The sequence below is a fragment of the Tamandua tetradactyla genome, unplaced genomic scaffold, assembly GCF_023851605.1.
Source record: "Tamandua tetradactyla isolate mTamTet1 unplaced genomic scaffold, mTamTet1.pri scaffold_65a, whole genome shotgun sequence".
In the NCBI taxonomy this organism is placed as follows: domain Eukaryota; kingdom Metazoa; phylum Chordata; class Mammalia; order Pilosa; family Myrmecophagidae; genus Tamandua; species Tamandua tetradactyla.
Window position 1 is genome coordinate 215783 of NW_027518402.1, and position 22011 is coordinate 237793.

General features: G+C 37.6%; 1 pseudogene; it reads left to right on the plus strand.

Moving 5' to 3' along the window:
- LOC143673255 (diphosphoinositol polyphosphate phosphohydrolase 2 pseudogene) overlaps positions 1-21724 on the plus strand; it is a 32267-nt pseudogene extending 10543 nt beyond the window's left edge.
- The last annotated feature ends 287 nt before the right edge of the window (positions 21725-22011 follow it).

Consider the following 22011-nt stretch of genomic DNA (forward strand, 5'->3'; position numbering starts at 1 on the left):
CAAAGAAGACAAATGGAGTTACTTCATGTAAAGGACTGATTGTGGTTCATTATACATAACAGCTTTGGTAATGATACACAAAGTGGGAATTGGTCCTTCATTTTTGTTTTTACAAGGTCATCTCTGTCACTTTTCACATCCTGAGACTGGACTTCTTTTGAGGTCCCAGTCCTATGAAATCTGAAGAATAAGGTAGGAAAAAAAGGGACTGAATGTTATATCCTTCCCTAAAGGGAATACGGGATTCCTCTGACCCTCAGTGCCCCCTTTACCCCAGTGGTTGCTCATGAGTGAATCATGAATGTGGGGTGTGTGAAGGGGAAGGGGCTGCAAGGTGGCAGTATTTCTTAGAAGGGACAGTAATATGTCTGACATGAAGCTGTGTTTAGATAAGAGACAAACTGCTCCTGCTCAGATTGTGTGTTTATGTGTGCCTTGGGCATAATGAAAGGCATGAAAACCTTCTTCAAGTCTCCACTTAGTTGTGAATATTTGACTTTGAAACTGCCTTTTTGGCTGCATCTTTAGTGAAGGAAAGTATGCTTCATCTCAGAAATATTGGAGCATCTGATAGGGAGGTAGTGAGGGATTGCTTGAATGTTAATCAGACCCCCAAAGCCTTGAGGATCTTAATGGATGCTATCCAAAGCTACAAGAAAGCAGGCCTGGATTTTACCCATCTGGGCACCTAGCAGGATTGATGGGTGGTTGGGAAGTCAGATACATTCATTTGAGGAATAGACTGAAAAATGAGATGTTCTTCTTTGTGCAGATTAAGATGTCTGGGATATGAAATATTCAACGGACACTCTTTCTCCTCTTACACAAATTTTTATACTTGTATCTCAGTATGAACATATCAGTTGACAAGGCATTGGCTTGTCCTTACCAAACCCATAATTCTGACCAAAGGAATTACATAGGGTCTGGACACAGAACAAGAGCACTTTGAATAATAGGTAAAGTGCTAAAGGAAGGGGTGCTGTGCTCTTTTCACCATAATGAGCTGGCAACCTTGGTTTTGCCTTAAATTTATCTGTGTGTTCCTTATTCTGTCAATTTCTAATTTTTATGACCTCATATATATGCAATAATTTTTTTATGTTGTAAATATGCTTTTTTATTAATTAAAAAATTAACTAACAAAACATTTAGAAATTATTCCATTCTACATATACAATCAGTAATTCTTAATATCATCACATAGTTGCATATTCATCATTTCTTAGTACATTTGCATCGATTTAGAAAAAGAAATAAAAAGACAACAGAAAAAGAAATAAAATGATAATAGAGAGAAAAAAAAACTATATGTACCATACCCCTTACCCCTCGCCTTCACCTACCACTATTTCAAACTGAATTTATTTTAACATCTGTTCCCCCTGTTATTTATTTTTATTCCATATGTTCTACTCTTCTGTTGATATAGTAGCTAAAATGAGCATCAGACCTAAGGTTTTCACATTCACAGAGTCTCATTGTGAAAGCTATATCATTGTTCAATCATCATCAGGAAACATGGCTACTGGAACACAGCACTACATTTTCAGGCAATTCCCTCCAGCCTCTCCACTACATCTTGAACAACAAGGTGATATCTACTTAATGCATAAGAATAACCTCCAGGATAACCTCTCGACTCTGTTTGGAATCTCTCAGCCATTGACACTTTGCCTCATTTTACTCTTCCCCCTTTTGGTCGAGAAGGTTCTGTCAGTCTCTTGATGTTAATTCTCAGCTCATTCTAGGGTATTTCTCAGTCCTTTGATGCTGAGTCTCAGCTCATTCCAGGATCTTTGTTCCACGTTGCCAGGAAGGTCCACACCCCTGGGAGTCATGTCCCACTATATGCAATAATTTTTAACTAAGTCACACCTCTAGAGGGAAACATAATTATATATTATATATTTATGCTCACAAAGTGAAGAGAACAGACTGTCATGACAACTTGGAGTTTTGAAAAGGAGTCAAGGTCACAGAAGCATTTGGCTGAGGAAGTTCTCTCCATTATCACCCTTTCCATCCTGCAGTGAACAAAACTAAAACATCAAAATACTGTTCTCAGAGGAGATATCATCCAATATTCTCATCCTCCCAATTATTCCAGTGTAAAAGTTTCTACAGCACTGTAGAAAGAAACTAAACTGAAGGAATAATATGCTAAATTTTGACTACAAAAAATACAGTTAAAAATTTGTCTGAAATGCATGGAGCTGATAATGTAATTTTTCTGACCTATTCAGATGGGAATTTTATGAGAACTTAAAATCTTCCAAGACTCCAGAGTGTCACTTATTGCATGTAGGAGAACCACACTGCTCCTCAGAAGACCAAAGATCACAGGATCATATATTGATTATTTTTAACTATTTTGTCCTTAGGTCAGTACAAGTCACTTCATATGGTTTCAAAAAATTCTTATGGAATGAATGAAATTTTGGATAAACTAAAGGACTATGAAACTAAAGACAAGAGAGACAAGAGCCAAAAACTGATATTTTATCCAGCAAGCATTCTGCAGGAAATCTGGTTGCTGGCTGACTGCATGTAAAACAGAATTTGTTGAAAGGAAAGATGTCAGGCAGACTTATAGAAGGGCTCCCTTAATGGCCACTGACACCTGGAATACATACCCTAGTGTAAACCCTTCCCTTAGTTTGAAGACTGGACCTTGGTGAAGAGAAGAGAATATCCCAAAGGAATAGTTAATAATTTCCTAAAATTATAAAAGGCTATAAAAGACTGTGACTACCAACTTGCTAAAAGACTCTACTTTCTTCTCAAATTGCAAGCTTGGAAGAAGCAAACCTCCATGTGGGAGAGTCTAGGTTCCAAACAACAGTCATAGACAAAAGTCTTCAATCCATCATTTAGTTTAAGAGGAAGTAAATGCAGCGAAATGCCAGTTGAATGAGCTGGGCAGTAAATCCTCTCCAAAACAAGCCTTCAGAGAAAATCATAGTTCTTTGTCAAAGTTTAGCTCTCTGCTATCACTCTGTAGTTTATGTGTAAATGCTAATACAATGCTGTGCTGGTTTGAGAATATTATGTACCCCAGAAAATCTATGTTTTAATCCTGAACCAAATTTGTGCAGACAGCCATTTCTTTCATACTGATTCTATACTATAGATTGGAAACTTTGTATTAGATTATCTCCATGAAGATGTAACACCCAATTCTCAGAGAACAGAGATGTTGACATTTGGAGATTCTTGAAGCCCAGCAGACATCAACATGATATGTTAAGGAAGCCTGAAACAGGAGCCTAGTGAAGCCAAGAGATGACAGCCAGCCCAGCAAAATGAGGGACCTTTAAAAGAACACAGTCTGAAAACCACAGAGCCCAGGATCAAGGGACCAGCAGATGCCCACCATGTAACTACACAGCTGACATAGGTGTTCCTGATCCATTGGCCTTTCTTTAATTAAGGTACCTTTCCTTGAATGCCTTACTTTGGACTTTTTTACAGGTTTAGAACTGTAAACTTTAACTTATTAAATCTCATTCATAAAAACTGTTCCATTTCTGGTATATTGCAATCCAGGAGCTCACAAACTAAAATGAATGTGCAATAAAACAAGTGTTTGGACATTTTGATATTAAAGTCAAGAATGGAAATGTAAGAATTTGAGAGTTTTGCCACGCAAAGGAGGACTCCAAGAGACGTTCTCTCATGCAACACGCAAGGGGTTTATTTACCACACATGTGTGGGGCTCACTGAACATGCAGGAACAGAGAGCCCCGAGCCTGGGTTTGGGAAGCCTTTTTAAGGGCCAGGATAAGGGGGTGGGGTTTGAGGGTTGAACATGAGTTCCAGGTTCTGCTTTATGTAGGAAGTAGATAACGAACAGTTTCACAACAAGTATTTCTGGCGCCAGGAGTCATGGGGGTTGCAAGAAGCAGATAACCGCCCCGGGAAAGTCCCGGGTTGTTTTTCTTAGCCTGATGGGGCCCATAACTCTTTCCTTTACAATCCTTCTTTACATAAGAAAAGTTAGCTACTGTTAAGCTTTATAAAATCCTTCTTTACATAAGAAAAGTTAGCTACTGTTAAGCTTTATAAAATCCTTCTTTACATAAGAAAAGTTAGCTACTGTTAAGCTTTATAAAATCCTTCTTTGCAGAAAGACAGATATTTTTCTCACAATGGCATCCCAAGCCACTAGTAAAGTGCCTGCCACAGCTTCAATGCTGGATAGCTTCTGAGAAACAAATTTTAAGTAGTCTTACAATTGCATATGAAGACATATTTACTTTTAAATGTAAAGACATAGGAGCATATAAGAGAACCCTAAAATCGAGGTTCGTTACTCAGAATTCTTATTACTAAATTAATAAAAACATTTTTTAAAAAACTTCAGAAAGCTATTTAAAGAGTAAAAGACACAATATTTACTTTGGAAATGAATGTATCTACACTAAATTTAAATTTTATTGCTTGGTTTTTCTTTGCAAATTTATCTCTATTTCCTTCATGAGAGCTCCTAGGACTTTTAAACCTTTAATTTTATTTAAAAAATAGTTGAAACGGGTGGGCTATGGTGGCTTCGTGGCAAAATTCTCACCTGCCATGCTGGGGATCCAGGCTCTATTCCTGGAGCCTACTCAAGCCCCCCCAAAAAAGTTGAAGTCATCATAATTAGTCACATCAGTAATGAATGCCTAATATTTGAGGCTTATAGGATTTTATAGTTTTAAGACATCAGATAAGTCTAAATAGAAGAGAACTGTGTTCTATGGTATATTTATTCCTTGGTGGTAAGGTATGTTTATACTTGATGCATGAAAAAATAGCTTTCCATTAAATACATATTGGAAGCCTAACTATTTATACTTATACAAAGTAGCATTGAGGACTCAAATGTGAGAGAATGGTGGTAGTTTTATAAGTGTTCAGCAGGACTGATTCTTTTTCTGAAGGTTCTGAACAATATTAACCCAAAAGTCAGAACCCACAAAACTTTGAGACCTCTGGGCAAAGAAAGAAAAGCTATAATCTATTTTCATCATCTGCATATTTATATTTTATTTACACAATTAAAGGGAAAGATGGACACTAGTTATTTGTAGATTAGATCTTTCTTCTTTGGATTTCAAGTAAAAGAGGGTGTAACCTTTCATACATGGCTGATGAAGTTATTAACCACATAAAAAGACACTAACAAAACTCATTTTTCTAGAGCAAGAAATAAGCTTTGAGCTTTAGAATGTGGTAATAGCATACTCAAACTCAGTGTCCCCTGGATTTCCATCTCCATGAGTTCAAGTGAGTACTGGAAGGAATTTTTCCCAGGAGAGATGGACCTCCTTTATTTTGTAAATTAATCTTAATCTGAAGTCAATTGTGTCTCACTGCAGATAATCAGTTACAGGCTATCTGAGGGTAAGTTCCATTATTGTTGAGAAAGAATTCCACCAGGATTTAATTCATAAATAATTTTCAGAGAGGAATCTGCCATATTTTAAGATGTTGGAGTCTATTTTTCTGCAATTAGTCCCACAGAAGGGATAGAAGTCAAATAAGTAAATAAATAAACATATAATGACAAAATACAGGTCTTGCTTGAAGATAAAATAGTGTTCTGTTCAAGAGAACTTTAGCAGAGAAGGAAAAAGCTAAAGTAGGTGAGTGTTCATAAAAGGAAGGAATTAAGAGGGACTAATATTTAAACAGGCGATGAAGGAAAATGAATATGAACTGAACTTATTTGTGACTTGGATTGGGGAAGAGATGAAGGAAGACAACAATGTTCAGTGCAAAATGAATAACAGATTTCCAGTGGGTTTCTGTGGTACAAAAAGGGGTTTCAAGAATTAATTCCTGGCTGCCTAAAGGAGCCATTAATTACGGTTGGGAATGAGAGGAGATATAACTTTCACTTGCTTGGAGGGAAGTAATTGTTTCAGTTTGCTAAAGCTTCCAGAATGCAATGTACCAAAAAATGCTTTTTTTTATGACAGGGATTTAATAACTCAAAATTTATGGTTTTAAGGCCATAAAAACATCAAAGTTAAGGAATCAACAGAATGATACCTTCTCCAAAGAAAGGCTGTGGAATCCAGGATATTTCTGTCATATAGGAAAGCACCTGACTGGTGTCTGCTGGTCCTTCTCTCCCAGGTTTCATTGTTTTCAGGTTCTGGCTTCAGTGGATTTCTCTGTGAGTCACACAGGTCCTCTCAATTTCCCTAGAGCTGTTTCTTCTGAGTTCTCTCTGCTTCTCTGTGGGTATCTCTGAATTTCATCTCTGGGCTTTGAACTAGCATTGCAAAGTCTTTAATTCAAGATATATCTTTATTTAGGCCAAATAACTGTTGGAAAAGTGTAAATTATCATGTCCAACCCCCAAAAAATTATCTTCAAAATTAGAAGGGAAAGAAAGACAATGTTATCATTGAATAATCATTAAAGTAGAATGTGATGAATTACAAGTAATCCACAAAGACATTCAAAGACAGATAGAAATCTTGCCATTTGTATGAGGCTAAGGAGATACAACATATTTCATACTCATTCACAATTTATTTCTCATATCTTCAAGACCACAAATAGGTTTACAATATGGAATAAAAAATAACCCACCCCTCAATACTGACTACCAGATGTTATGTTTATCTCTTATCAGGAAACTGGTAGAAATTTTCTTAGATTATATTTTGAAGTAATGGCTTCTGTTCTTGTGTAGACTTTGCATGGAAAAAATGATGGGACATATCTAAACTTTTACACACATTTAAAATATGCATGCATTTCAAAAGGACAATGAAAGTTGTATTATTTGCAGCTTTGGCTTTCTAAGTAAATATTCAAAGAGACGAGAAGGAGAAGGTAGTCCCTCCCCTTACATTCAAGAAGAAGAATAAAGTCTACTTCAAGGGCATATAGAGGAAGCAGAGAACCAGAGACCATCAAGGAGAGAACTGGAGACCATTTGGCTGGTACAAAGAGCCTACCTGGAAGCCTGAAGCCCTCAAGAGTGCACAGATTGGGAGAGAGGAATTAGGAAGTAAGTCAAGCCTCATTCTTTGAGCATGCTACTCTCACCAGTGCAATTCTGTGACCTGTGACCCACCCCACACACCAGACACCAGACACCTGAACCCCAGCAGCCAACCCCCCTCATGCTCCAAACACCCCCATCCCACCCACACCCCTGCATGCATACCCATTCCACACCACCACCCTAAGCACATGCACACCTGTCCCAACCCACATATTCTGCAAAGTGCAGCTTTCCCTTCCATCCTAAGCCCTACCTCACTCTCCCTGCCCCCTGAAGGTGATTGCCAGTGCATAAAGGCTGTGGACACTTACCCCTATACCCAGTCTACACCCATCCACAGCCCACACAGTCATGCAACCATGCTCCACCCCAAATCAGCTCTCTGCACATATGCATCAGTTTATGGCCTTCCAGATGTGTGCATGTGCACAGCCCCCAGGTGTGCCCCCTAGCTATGGGCAAGCACTAACTTGCACAACTAGGCCTCATCTACCTCAGCTCATGCAATAACATTGTCAACTGGCTGCCCTGAGATCTGCAAATGCACAAAATGGACCACATACCCTAGACCAACACACACCAGGGCCCTGCCCCACAGATATGTGCACCTACACAACCACATTCTCCCCACTGCTTGGTGCCTATGCTTACAGGTACCAGCATAGTATCCCCAACTTGCACATATACCTGTGCTACTATTCATCACCACACTGTTCTGCTCACCTCACACCCTGCATCCTTCTCCACACCCATCCTACAAATACAAGGCTTTAGACTACTGAAGGAAGACATCTTCCAAAGTAAACCAATCTAGATGTTTACAGTCTGTGAAGACAGCAGATCACTGAGCATATCATGATGCAGATAGATATAGTCTAGCTTAGTGATCAAATTAAATATCAGAGAAGACACAGACATTGGAACAACTGATCAAAGATTTTCATATAACTCTACTAAATAGAATAAATGGGATGACTAATGACATGAAGGAGATCAAGAAGACCCTAGAAGAGCATAAAGAGGAATTTGAATGAATAAAGAGAAAAATGGCAGATATCACAGAGATTAAAGATGTTGTGGATGAAATAAGAAACATAATAGAGACACACATAACAAATTTGAAGAGGTAGAAGAAAGAAAAAGCAAACTAGAGGACAGGGCAACTGACTTTAAACACTCAAAACAATAAATGGCAACAAAGAGGGAAAATTTTTAATTAGATCTCAGGGAAATTATGGACAAAACAAAGTGCACAGATATAAGAATCATTAGTGTTCCAGAAAAAGAGAAGAGTAAAGGGTTAGGAAGATCAAATGAGGATATAATGGGGGGAGGGACTCCCAAACCATTAAAAAGGACATAAATATGAAAGTCAAAGAAGCTCAACAAACTCCAAACAGAATAACTCCAAATAGGCCCTCCCCAAGACACATGCTAATCAATCTGTCAAATGTTGAAGAGAAGCAGAAAATCCTGAAAGTGGCAAGAGAAAAACAATCTATTACATACAAGGGTGACCACATAAGACTGAGTTCAGAATACTCAATTGGTACTATAGAGGCAAGAAGGTAGGGGTACAATATATTTAAGGTCCTGAAAGAGAAAGACTTCCAGCCAAGAATTCTGTACCCAGGCAAACTGTTCTTCAAAAGTGAGGTAGAGATCCACCACAGGGCAGGCCTTGGTCGGGGGGGGTGATCACCCAGTGGGGGGCAGTAAATGCCACCCACAGTTGTGGTGTCTGGGAGGCCCATCAATGCTATTGATCAGCTGATCAGCTGATCTGCCACATACTGGTTGGCTCCCAAAATCACCTGGAAGAGAGCCACTGACAGCTGTCCCTAGTGGAGCAGCCCCCCTGTTGAAGCAGCTCCCCTTCTGAGTGGGGCTGAGGGAGGAGAAGACTCAGCCATGTTATCTGCTGGCCAAATGCAGTAAGTGCAAGTTGGCTGCACCAGATAGGTAAGGAAGAGCTTGAAGGAGGAAGAGCCTCATGGTCACCACCTGATGAGAAGAAGAGGTAAATGCAAGCAAGCTAAATACTATCTTCCTAGACCTTTATTTTTATTTTTATTTATTTATTTTATTTTTTCTTAATATTCTTTCTTGTCTCTCCCTTTTAAAACATATTCTTTCTATACATTTTATTAGTAATATAATTCTTCATTATTTTTAAAAATTTTAATAGATATTTTATATTGCATTTTTACCTATTTTCTATTTTTTACTCCACACATTATCTTTACTATTACATTTCATTCATTTTTATTATTACTGTTATAACCAATCTCTTAAATTTTCTCTCCCTCTGGTGGACATGAGCCTGGCTTCACTCCCAGTATGTTCTGGGTGTATCCTTTTGATTCTGGTGCCTACTATTGATAAGGTGTATTTTGCTGTGGTCCTTCTTTCTGTGTTTCATATTTTTATTATATTATTATTTTGCCTTATTATTATTATCTCTTTTTTTTCTTTTCTTGATCTTTTGAGTGCGTGTGCATAGGCTAAGAGTTCAGCTTGGGTCTCCTGTGTGGTGGGCAGGTATTCTGCCACTGCAGTACCTGTGCACTCCAGCCTACCTTAAGTTGAACTGTATCCTCTGCATGAGATTTGGACCTTGATTTGGCAGAGAGTAACTCATAAAATGCAAAAGGAGTCATTTAGCAAAAACTAAGTAAGTACAAAACTTTAGAAGAGTGAAGGAAACCAACTTCCATTACAACCACATCAAGATAATCAAATGCCCTGAACGCAGCAGAAAATCACAAAAAACATGAAGATCTAAGCAGAAATGGCCCAACCAAATGACCAAATCAAAATTCCATAGGGGACAGAGAATATGGAAAAATATTCAAGGGTATTTATAAGGAAATAAAGGATATCAGGAAGACACTAGAAGAGCATAAAGAAGAATTTGGGAGAACAAATAGAAAAATAGCAGATCTCATGGAAATGAAAGATACAGTAGACCAAATAAAAATACATATTGGAAACATATGATAGCAGATTCGAAGAAACAGGAGGAAGAATAAGTGAGTTAGAAGTTAGAACAATAGAATTAGAGCACACAAAAAACAAATGGCCAGGAAGATGGAAAATATGCAGCAAGTTCATAGGGAATGATGGACAACAAGAGGCACAAAAATGAAAGTTAGTTGAAGATATAACTGGAGAAAACTTCCCAAACCTTATAAAACACATGAATATGCACATCAAAGAGGCACAGTGAACTCCAAATAGAACCAATTTGAACAAGCCCCCTCTAAGGCACATGCTAATCAGACTGTCAGGTGTTGAAGACAAACAGAAAGTTCTGAAAGCAGCATAAGAAGAGCAATCTATTACATACAAGGGAAAACACATGCAGACTACCCAACAGGCCTCATGGAAGCAAGAAGGCAGTGGTATGATATTTTTAAGATCCTGAATGAGAAAGGCTTTCAACTAAGAATTCTTCATCCAGCCAAGTTATCCCTGACAATTGAGGGAGAGATTAAAATCTTCAAAGATGAAGAAAGATTGAGAGAACTAGTGAACAAGAAACAAGCCCTACAAGAAATACAAAAGGGAGTCCTGCCAGGTAATAAACAAAGACAGGAGAGGGATGTCTGGAGCAGGGCACAGAATTGAAGAATTTGAGTAAAGGTAATTTAAAGGAAAAGAGAGAGAGAGGGAAAATAATATATAGAGCTGATGAATGAAAAGTAAAGGACAAGATGGTAGAATCAAGAACTGCTTTTACAGTAATTACTTTGAATGTTAATATACTAAACTCACCAATTAAAAGATACAGACTGACAAAATGTTTCAAAAAACATAATCCATCTATATGCTGTTTTCAAGAAACACATCTTAGACTCAAGGACACAATTAGATTGAAAGTGAAAGGATGGAAACAGATCTTCTATGTTAGCTGCAACCGAAAGAAAGAGTAGCTATACTAATATCAGACAAAATAGACTTTAAATGTAAAAACATCATAAGAGACAAACAAGGACACTACATATTAACAAAAGGGACAATTCACTAAGAAGAAATGACAAACATAAATGTGTATCCTCCCAATCAAGGAGTTCCAAAGTACGTGAAGCACATATTGGAAAAACTGAAGGGAGCTATAGACATATCAACAGTTATAGTGGGAGACTTCAATACACCACTGTCCACTATAGAAAGAACAACACAGAGGATCAACAAGGAAACAGTGAATTTAAACAATAAGATAAATGAATTAGATCTAATAGACATATGTAGATAATAATATTCCAAAACACCAGGATACACATTCTTCTCTAAGGACATTCTAAAGGATAGATCATACGCTGGGACACAAACTGAGTCTCTATAAATTTAATAAGATTGAAATTATCCAAAGAAAATTCTCTGATCACAACGGAATAAAGTTAGAAATAAATAGTACCAAAGAACCAGAGCTTTCACAATTATATGGAGATTAAACAACACATTCTTAAATAATCAGTGCATCAAGGAAGAAATTGGTAGAGAAATCAGTAAATATTTGGAAACAAATGATAAAAATACAACATATTAAAACTCATAGGATGAGGGAATGACAGTGCTGAGATGAAAATTTATTGCCTTAATGTCTAGATCAAAAAATAAAAAAGAACAGAACTTGAGGATTTAACTGGTCACCTGGAGAATTTAGAGAGAGAACAGCAAACTAACCCCAATGCAAATAAAAGAGGAGAAATAATAAAGATTAAAACAGAAATAAACAAACTGGGGAACAATAAAAACATAGAAAGAATCAACACAATTAAAAGTTATTTCTTTGAGAAAATTAATAAAATGTATGGGCCACTAGCAAGACTGACAAAGAACAAGAGAGAGAATGCTGCTTCCTATGAAATGGAGCTTGAACGATATTAAGGAATGATGAAAGAAAGAAAGAAAGAAAGAAAGAAAGAAAGAAAGAAAGAAAGAAAGAAAGAAAGAAAGAAAGAAAGAAAGAAAGAAAGAAAGAAAGGAAGGAAGGAAGGAAGGAAGGAAGGAAGGAAGGAAGGAAGGAAGGAAGGAAGGAAGGAAGGAAGGAAGGAAGAAAAGAAAGAAAGAAAGGAAGAAGGAAGGAAGGAAGGAAGGAAGGAAGGAAGGAAAGAGAAGAAGAGAAGGAGAGGAGAAGGGAAAGAAAGAAAGAAAGAGAGAGAGAAAGAAAGAAAGAGAGAGAGAAAGAAAGAAAGAAAGAAAGAAAGAGAAAGAAAGGAAGGAAGGAAGGAAGGAAGCAAGCAAGAAAGACAGGATCAGGGGGTCTGAAGCTTAGCAATAAATGCAACAGACAACTTTATTCTTAACGAGTTCCTGCTTATATACTGCAGGGTTTACATGACTAAAAGCATGCATACATTTCATAATAAGACAGAGTGCCTACTTTTCAGTATATTACTCCCTACATACAAGAGATAGCTAACAAGACCTTGGGGTTTAAGAAAAAACATTCTCTCCTCAGACTGTCCTTCAATTAAGCGATAACAGTCTCCACCGTTTACTGCTGATGCCACTCTGAAGCCAGTTGCTCCCAATAAATTCTGCAGGTTTTCCATTAACCCTGGCTCCTACAGGATACAAATAAACAAAACCAGAAATGAGAAGGGGTGTGTTATGACAGACCCTGAAGAAATGAAAGAAATCACGAGGAAACTATGAACAACTATATGTCAACAAACTAGACAGCTTAGATGGAATGGCCAAATTCCTGGAAGCATACAAACAAGCTACACTGACTCAGGAAGAAATAGAAGATCTCAACAAACCAATCACAAGTAAAGAGATTCAATCAGTCATCAAAAATCTTACTACAAAGCAAAACCCAAGGCTAGTTGACTCCAAAGGGGAATTTTGTTAAACCTTCCCAAAAGAACTAACACCAATCCTGTTCAAGCTTTCCCCCAAAATTGAGGGAAGTGGAACACTACCTATTTTTTAAAAAATTGATATTAATAAAATCAATTCAACATACAATATGATCATTCTCAACATATGAACATTCCATACTTGGTATGCAATCAATGGCTCATAATATCATCACATAGTTGTGTATTCATCACCATGATCATTTCTCACTCATTTGCATCACCTCATAGAAAGAAATAAAAGAAGAAAGAAAAATAAACTCATACATACTTCACCTGTTTACTCCTCCCTGTCATTGACTACAAGTATTTCCATCTACCCAATTTATTTTCACATCTGTACCTAACTAATTTTATGAAACTAGTGTCATTTGTTCAGGTTTCAATCTGTGGTGGACCCCAGAAAAGCCATGTCCTTTTCATCATTGCTGGGTGAAAACTTGATTAGATTATCTCCAGGAAGATGTAACACACACAATTGTGGGTATTTACCTTGGAATAGAGGGAGATGTGACTACACCCATTTCATGTGGGTCTTGACTAATTTACTAGAATCTTTTAAAAGAGGAAGCATTTTGGAGAAAGTTTCAGAATGATGAGAGAATGATGAGCACAAGAGCCTATGCAACCACGAACCTTTGAAGAATGAGGAAGGAATATTCTCCCAGGATAGCTTCATGAATCAAGAGGCCTGGAGATAAAGCTACTGGCCATCACCATGTTCACCATGTACCTTTCCAGTTGAGAGAGGAGCCCTTATCTTCACCAGCATTCTTGAACCAAGGTACCATTCCCTGATTCCTTATATTGGATATTTTTGTAGATATTGCTTTAATTGGGACATTTTCACAGAATATAACTGTAAACTTGCAACTTAAAAAATCACCCCCTTTAAAAGCTGCTTTATTTCTGGTATATTGCATCTGGCAGCTAGCAAACCAGAATGTCATTTTGATGCTGTAAGAAAGGAAAACTACAGGCCAATCTCACTAATGAACATAGAGGAAAAAATTCTCAACAGAATATTAGCAGTGAATCCAGTAACACATTAAAAGAATTATACACCATGACTGAATGGTGTTTATATCAGGAATGCCAGAATGGCTCAAGAAAAGAAAATCAATTAATTTAAAACACCACGTTAAGAAATTGAAAAACAAATTACATGATCAACTTGATTGCTGCTTGTCATGATCAGGTTCATGTGTCAGCTTGACCAGATGATGGTGCCTGTTTGTCTTAATTGGGCAAGATTTGGCCTGTCTGTTGCTATAAGGACATCTCATAGAACTAAATCATGATCATTGTGGCTGCATCCACAGCTGATTGCACTTGGAATCAGCCAATGGGAGTGCCTTCTGCAATGAGTGATGCTTATTCTAATTACTGGCAGGCTTTTAAGGAGGATTCAGAAGAGACAGTGTCTCTTCCTGCATTGGCTGATGAGCCTCTCCTGTGAAGTTCACCCAGATCCTTCATTGGAGTCTTCAGCTTCACAGCCTGCCCTACAGATTTTGGATTCTACATTCTCCTGGTTACATGAGACAATTTTATAAATTTTATATCTGTAGCTATTTCCTTCTAATTCTGTTTTTCTAGAGAATCCTAGCTAATTCAATGCTGAAAAGTATTTTTTTCAACATCCTTTTCTGATAAAAACACTTCAAAGGAGCAGAATCAAATGTAACTTCCTCAATATGATGAAGGGCAAATATGAAAAACTCTTAGCCTGCATCATACTCAATAGAGAAAGACGGAAAGCAGTCCCCCTAAGATCAGGAACAAGACAAGGATGCCCTCTGTCATCACTATTATTCAACATTGTACTATAGCAATCAGGCAGGACAAAAAAAATATGACTTCCAAATTGAAAAGGAAGAATTAAAACTTTCATTATTTGCAAGTGACATGATACTACACTTGGAAAAGCCTGAGAAAATTGTAACAAAGTTATGTGAACTAATAAAGCAAATTCAGCAAAATGATGGGATATAAAATTAATGAGCAAAATTCAGTAACATTTCAATCCATAAGCATGACCTAACTGAAGAGTCAGTTAAGGAAAAGTTCCATTCAAAATAGCAACTAAAAAATCAAGTACCTAGGAATGATATTAACTAGGGATGTGACAGACTTGTACATAGAAAACTACATTACATTGGTAAAAGAAATCAAAGAATATCTAAGAAGGGGAAAAGATCTTCCCTTCTCATGGATAGGAAGGTTGAATATAATTAAGATGTCAATTCTGCTCAAATTGATTTGCAGATTCAATGAAGTACCAATCAAAATTGCAACAACCTACTTTGAAGACTTGGAAAAGCTAGTTACCAAATTCATCTGGAAGGGAAATAGACCCCAAAGAGCTGAAGGCATCCTAAAAATGAAAAAGAAAGTAGAGGATGAACACTTCCTGACTTGAAGACTTATTATAAAGCCACAGTGGTCACATCAGCATGGTACTGGCACAAAGATAGAAGTATTGACCAATGGAATTGAATTGAAAGTGCAGAAATAGACCATCAAGTTTATGGTCAACTGATTTTTGACAAGGTCCCAAAAGCTACTGAACTAGGAAAAAATAGTATTTACAATAAATGAGTATGGGAGAATTGGATATAAATAACCAAAAGAATGGAAGACTACTCTTACCTTATACTCTACACAAAAGTTAACCCAAAGTGTATCCAATACTTAAAAATAAGAACTAGCACCACAAAGCTTTTAGAAGAAAATGTAGGGAAATATTTTCAAGACCTAGCAATAGTAGGTAGCTTGGTAAACTTGAAATCCAAAGTACAAGCACAAAATTAAAAATAGATATATGGAAACTCTTCAAAATCAAAAATGCTTCTGCACCTCAAAAGACTTTGTCAAAATGTAATGACACAGCTATATAAAGAGAGATTTTATATCACACATTGCACAAAGGTTTGGTATCCTGTATAGTTAAAGAAATCATTCAACTCAACAACAAAAGAACAAACAACCCAACTACAAAATAGACTAAAGATATGAATAAGCATTTTTCTGAAGAGCAAACATAGATGGCTCAAAAGCACATGAAAAGATGTTCCTTTTCATTAGCTATAAGGGAAATGCAGATCAAGAATATAATGAGATACCATCTCACACCTATAAGAATGGCTGCTATTAAACAAAGAGGACGCTACAAATGTTTGAGAGAATGTGAAGAAATTGGGACACCTATGCACTGCTGGTGGGAATGTATAATGGTACAGTCACTGTGGAAGATAGTTTGGTAGTTCTTTGGGAAACTAAATCTCAAGTTGCACAATGACCAAGCAATATCACTACTTTGTAGATAGCCATAAGAGCTGAAAGCAGTGACACAAAGAGACATTTGCACACCAATGTTCATAGCAGCATTATTCACGATCACCAAAAAATAGATACAATCCAAATGTCATCAACGGATGGCTTGATTAGTAAAATATGGTATATACATACAATGGAATATTATGCAGCAATAAGGCAAAATGTCATTCTGAAGCACATGACAAGATGGATGAGCATTGAGGACAAAATACTGTGTGAAAAAAGCCAGACACAAATATATAGATACAGTATGACTCCACTTTTATGACTATGATAAAGGTAAATTCAGAGGCTTATAATACAGAATGTATGGTAATTGGAGATACATAGAAGCTAGAGATGGGTGATTGGTTACCTAATGAGGTTAAATTCAGATGTAAAGGAATAGATGGAAGTGAAGGCAGTTCTATACTGGGTCTATAAGAAGGTGAACATGATTGAAAATGATTGTTTAGACCAATGTGTCTCACCGATTAATTCTAGAAATACAAATAAGTTCTTGCAAGAACTACTGCAAAGGTATGACTGTACAAAGAGTGTTTAAGTCCAGGATACAGGGGGGAAACTGCTATTACATGCTATGGGCTATGTTTAAAAGTAAAACATGCACAGTAGCACAGCAACAACATGGGTAAATAATGGAGGGAGGGACAAGAGTTAAGGAGAAGTTTAGGTTTCTTATTTGGCAAGGGTGTGTTTATTGCTTTTCTTTCTCTTCAGAACAATTAAATTGTCAAAAATTGAGAGTTTTGATGGATTGTGAACTTTGGACATTATACTTGATGCCTAATGAATGCAAGTGTCTGAAGGATACACTGATTGAGAGTAGGTTGGGGAATGACGGAGTATACATATGATGGAATATTGTGCTGCTACAAAAGGGAATGAAGTTGTGGGGTATGCAATGATATGAATGAACCTGTGATACACTTGGTGACACAAAATAAGCCAGAAATAAAAGAAAAATTATTGTGTGGTTTCCTTTAGAAAATGTTTATAGGAAAATGGGGGCCTTGATTGCAAGCTCTTCTAGCAGACACATTTGGTCTGGAGTGGTAATTACTATTTCTGGATTTTGAGAGGATGTTTTGTATATCTAAAATCTGTTATTCAGAGATAATAATGAGGCTGATCTGGTCAGGATTAAGGTAATTCAGAACACAGGGTGAAGGAAGACATTATCTATAATTTATAACCACATCTACTCTTTGCAACCAAAGGAAGAAAGATTTCTTTTGTCTGGAGCCTAAATTTTCTGTAGCAAATAATGTAATCAAATAAATAATCTATTTGGATAGCTCATTTGAACAACTGAAACACAGGGACCCCAGAATGAGAATGAGGGCCTTTAATCCTGATTGGCTTAATGTAATGCCTAGATAGATCCTATGATATATTAAGCAGATAATCAAAAAGTTATGGCAAAGTTCCTTTAGGGATGGGAGAAAAAAATATGGAGCCGTTAAACTTTATCATTAGGGAATCCCCTGAAACCTTAGGGACACCCAAATCAGTAGGCCAAGCCTTTGATCTTGAGGCTTATTCTTACAAATCTTATATAGGTAGTAGAGAAACTTAGCCCACCTATATGCATGCCTGAGTCACTTCTGGAGGAGCTCTTTTGTTCATATGTGGCCACACTCTTTCTAAGCTCAACTCTGTAAGGGAAATCTTTGCCCCCCCACCTATGTGGGACATGACATCCAGGGTAAAAATCTCCCTGGAAGCATGGGAGTTGACTCTCAGGGATGAGTATGGCCTTGGTCCTGTAGGATCAACAATACCATCCTGACCATAATGTGGAAAAGAAGAGTAATTAATAAAGTATCAATGGCTCAGACAGTTCAAGTAAAGTCAAGAGACTACTCTGGAGGTCACTCTTATGCAAGCTTCAGTTAAACATTGCTACCTATCATAACTTTCCAACCCCCAAGTAAAACCATTGCTGTCAATCCTAAAGAGTACCTTGGGCAACATACAAGATTCTACAAAGCCCCATGATGGATGTGGGCTACAACTTAACTGAAGTAGTCTCATAAAAATATCCTCCCAGGGTGGTGCAATGATGGCTCAGTGGCAGAATTCTCACCTGCTATACTGGAGACCCATGCTCATTTCTTAGTGCCTGCCCCCGTTAAAAAAATATATATATATATCTCCTCCCATTGTGACAGGATAGTATGATGTGACCAGTCCTTTTACCATGGAATCATGGAAAACTCTGGCAGCCAAGAGAATGTAAATGTAAATAATAGTGAGTGAGACCAGCATTGGTAAAAGCAATAACTGACCACTTTGCATTATGGAATGTTCCCAGTGGGAATGGAAGAGGGGTTCACAGGAGATGGTTAATTCATTTATTTGTGAAGTTGTAAACTATGATCTTCTGCCAAGATTGCTTTGAGAATGATCATAGTAACAAGCTAACATTTAAATGAAATATGTCATCAACTGTTCTAAGTATCTTACAATATTCATCTTTTTGTTTATTTATTTATTTTTACCTTTTTTGGGGGGTGCATGGGCTAGGACTTGAACCTCGGTTTCCCACATTACAGTGAGCATTCTACCACTGAACTACCCATACACTGCCAATATTACTTTTCTTATTAATCCTCTGAGTTGGACACTGTTACAATCAATTGACTTTCTAAAGAGTAAATGGAAGGACCGATAGGATAAGCAAGTTGCCCAAATGGACCATCTAAGTAGGGATAGACCTGGCACTGAAATCAAGGCAATGCAGCTGATATCACTGAGTTGTGAATCATAATGACAGGAAAAACCTTCCCAGCTATTCCCAGGAGGGCCCTTGAAAGAAAGTTCCAAACATTATCTGGGTGGTCCAGCTATCTTCAGTTATACATGGAAGCTAAATATTTCAAATCCCTCTGTTAGATCAATAAAAGTGATCTTTTATATATTTTTCATCTTAGAGAGGCAAATACTTCTGTTATACAAATTATTCATACCCTTTGGTTCCAAAATACATATACAGATGTTTATTTATGCACATACAAATAAATTCACGTGTTTATACATTTATTTATTTTTTATTGATTTATACATGCAATGCATGCACATATATACAAATACATACATATAATATATATGTTAAATTTTCAATTTTCAACATAATTGTTCAGTGCCAGCTCTACACAGTACTCTGTTAAATGAACTATAAATTTCAAATGTCAAGAACAATCTTGGTCTCTGAGTTGGACTGTGAATACCTCACTTCAAGGATAGCCAACTCAAAGGAGACTCAGCTCTGAGAGAAGCAATGACATCTTGAAAATACCTTCATATTGTACATTCAACACATTCTGTGAATTATAGTGTGTGCAGTTGCTCCTGTTTTGGAAAATGGAAATATCTTTGGAATAATATGCCCTTCTTTCTTTCTTTTATTTTCTGATCTAAAAATATGGCATTGTGTATGTGAAATCATAGCTAGCATCCTATCTTCCCTGATCTCTTATTCAGTGATCTGAGAAAACATAGTTTTGTGGCAACCACTTTGGATTTTTTCTATGGCCTTTCATGTTTCCAGGTTCCAGATCATGGGGACTCCACATTTTCCCCACCTTCAACTCCCCACTTCCCACTTCACCATCCCCAGGGCTCTTCTCCAACTCAGAGTGTAAAGATTTATAAGTAGAAGTATATAGGAGAGCTTTTCCAGAATGTGTGAGTTAACAACATTAGGGGGTATGAAAGCACTCAGAAGTTGGGAAATTCAGTCTCTCATTTCTCCTACCCCTAAATCTCTACCAAACCACTATGCATAGGAAGACATTTTACTTGTGTTTTCCATGGAAGTGGTCAAGAAAAAGGGATGTTATCACATTATCTTGGTAACCTGTAGTTCATGGTTAAAAGGTAGGATGGCGAGATGGGTACAAAAGCACAGGGGAATATGGATTTTGCATGTCAGCCTTGTGTTATGGAGTTAGCAAACTCCTGCTGCAACACTGCTATACCAACAGATTTTGAGGATTAATCCTCAGATTAAATAATTCATTCTTACTATCCCAGGTGCTTTCCATTGGAAATATTCTAATTTCACACACCAACAACAGATACATAGAGAAGTGATTTCATTTGCCTTGTCAATACTACAAAGAGGTAGATGGAAAAATATGGATGAACCATGCACATCATAAGTCTGGTTCAAGAACTGTAGCACAATGTATCAAGGGGAGACTTATATGGAAAATTGCTACCCTGAGACTTGTTCACAGAGTTTTAAAAATTCAGAATAGATCATAAAAGAGTTCAAAGACAGCACAGGTACTACTCTCAGCTCTTTAATTGGTTCCCACAAACCTCCTGGCAGCCCTCTGAGTCAGGTTCTGTTATCCTTCTCTTTATATATGGATGGTGGCAGAGATGCAGAGAGAGGTGAAGACACAGTAGAGACACAGTGTCAGATAGAGACCAATATTCAGGCACTTGATTACACCTTGCAGGACTACAAGGAGCTTGAGGTGGATCAGATGCTATGATATAAAGTCTTTCAGGAGCATCATTTTTTTTCTCAGCATAAAACAAGCTTTGCAATTCTAATTGTTCATAGTTCACTTCTTTGGGATAATATTTACATACCATAATAGCAGCATATATAATAAATCCACAAGAATGAAAAAAGAAGAGGTTCTTTACTTACATCATGAAACCCCTCCAACCCCCATTCTAGTAAGCACCTGGCAGGGATTCCATGGGTCAGGTTCCAAGGAAAAAGCTGTGGGAGATGGACTTCAATCACCACTCCTTAAGACTTAAACAGCCCCTCCTAAGCTGTTTTGATCCCTGGAACGCTGTGTACCCTAAGCTGGGAACATACGATCAGGCCTCCTATGCTTCCAGATGACAATGAGATCCTGGGCAAATCACATACATTGATGTCCAACAAATTCATCAACAAAGCTGTGGGTATCTCTAAACTGGATAAGGCAGAAAGTTGGTGCCATGGAGGCAGCAAGCACTCTGGCTAAATGAGGCCAATGTAGGGAGTCACATGGGAGGTCCCAGATACCCCTTGTGATGCACCAGGAGTTTTATCCTAGAATTGTCCAGACAGGGGGGGTGGGACAAACGCATGATGTGGACAGAGGAATCAGGTCATAGAGAAGGAGTTACAGAACTCTCATTACTTCTGCAGGTCCTTTCAATATTAACTGTGCTGAGGAGTTCACTTCACACAGCCTCAGTCTCTGGGTATTGAACCGTCTGAACACAGATGCAGTTTTTCAGCCATCTAGGGAGCAGACACATTTTCACAATGAAGCAGAGCCCAAAGCTTCCTGCACTGTGGACTGCCGACCAGCAGAGGGGGCGCGAAAATGCCTTTTCTGGCCAAACCGCGGTGGAAACAACTGCTGGTTCATCCCCCCCACCGCCATCACAACCACAGGAAGGAGAAACAATTTCTTCCCATGGGAGACACAGAGGAGGCGCCCGGAGCTCTGGGAGTACTTGGAGTACCTCCACGTGAGTAAATAGCTTCCTGTTCATTCCTAGATTGAGGAGGGAACTTGGTTGCTGTTTTCTGAGATTTATTTCTAAATAGCAAGCACAGAACCTCCATTTTATGCACTCCTTACATGTAGTTCATTCTTTACTTTCTTAGCAAGAGGTATCTTAGCAAAGTGTCTGCTTATTGGGAGGCTTTTCCAGGTCAGAAACTGGGATTTTTTCATGGAGTCAGGACTCTTCCTAGCGACAATCCTAATAGAGATTCAAAGACAGGGGAAAATTATTCTAAAATACTGAAATTGATATGCAAAATA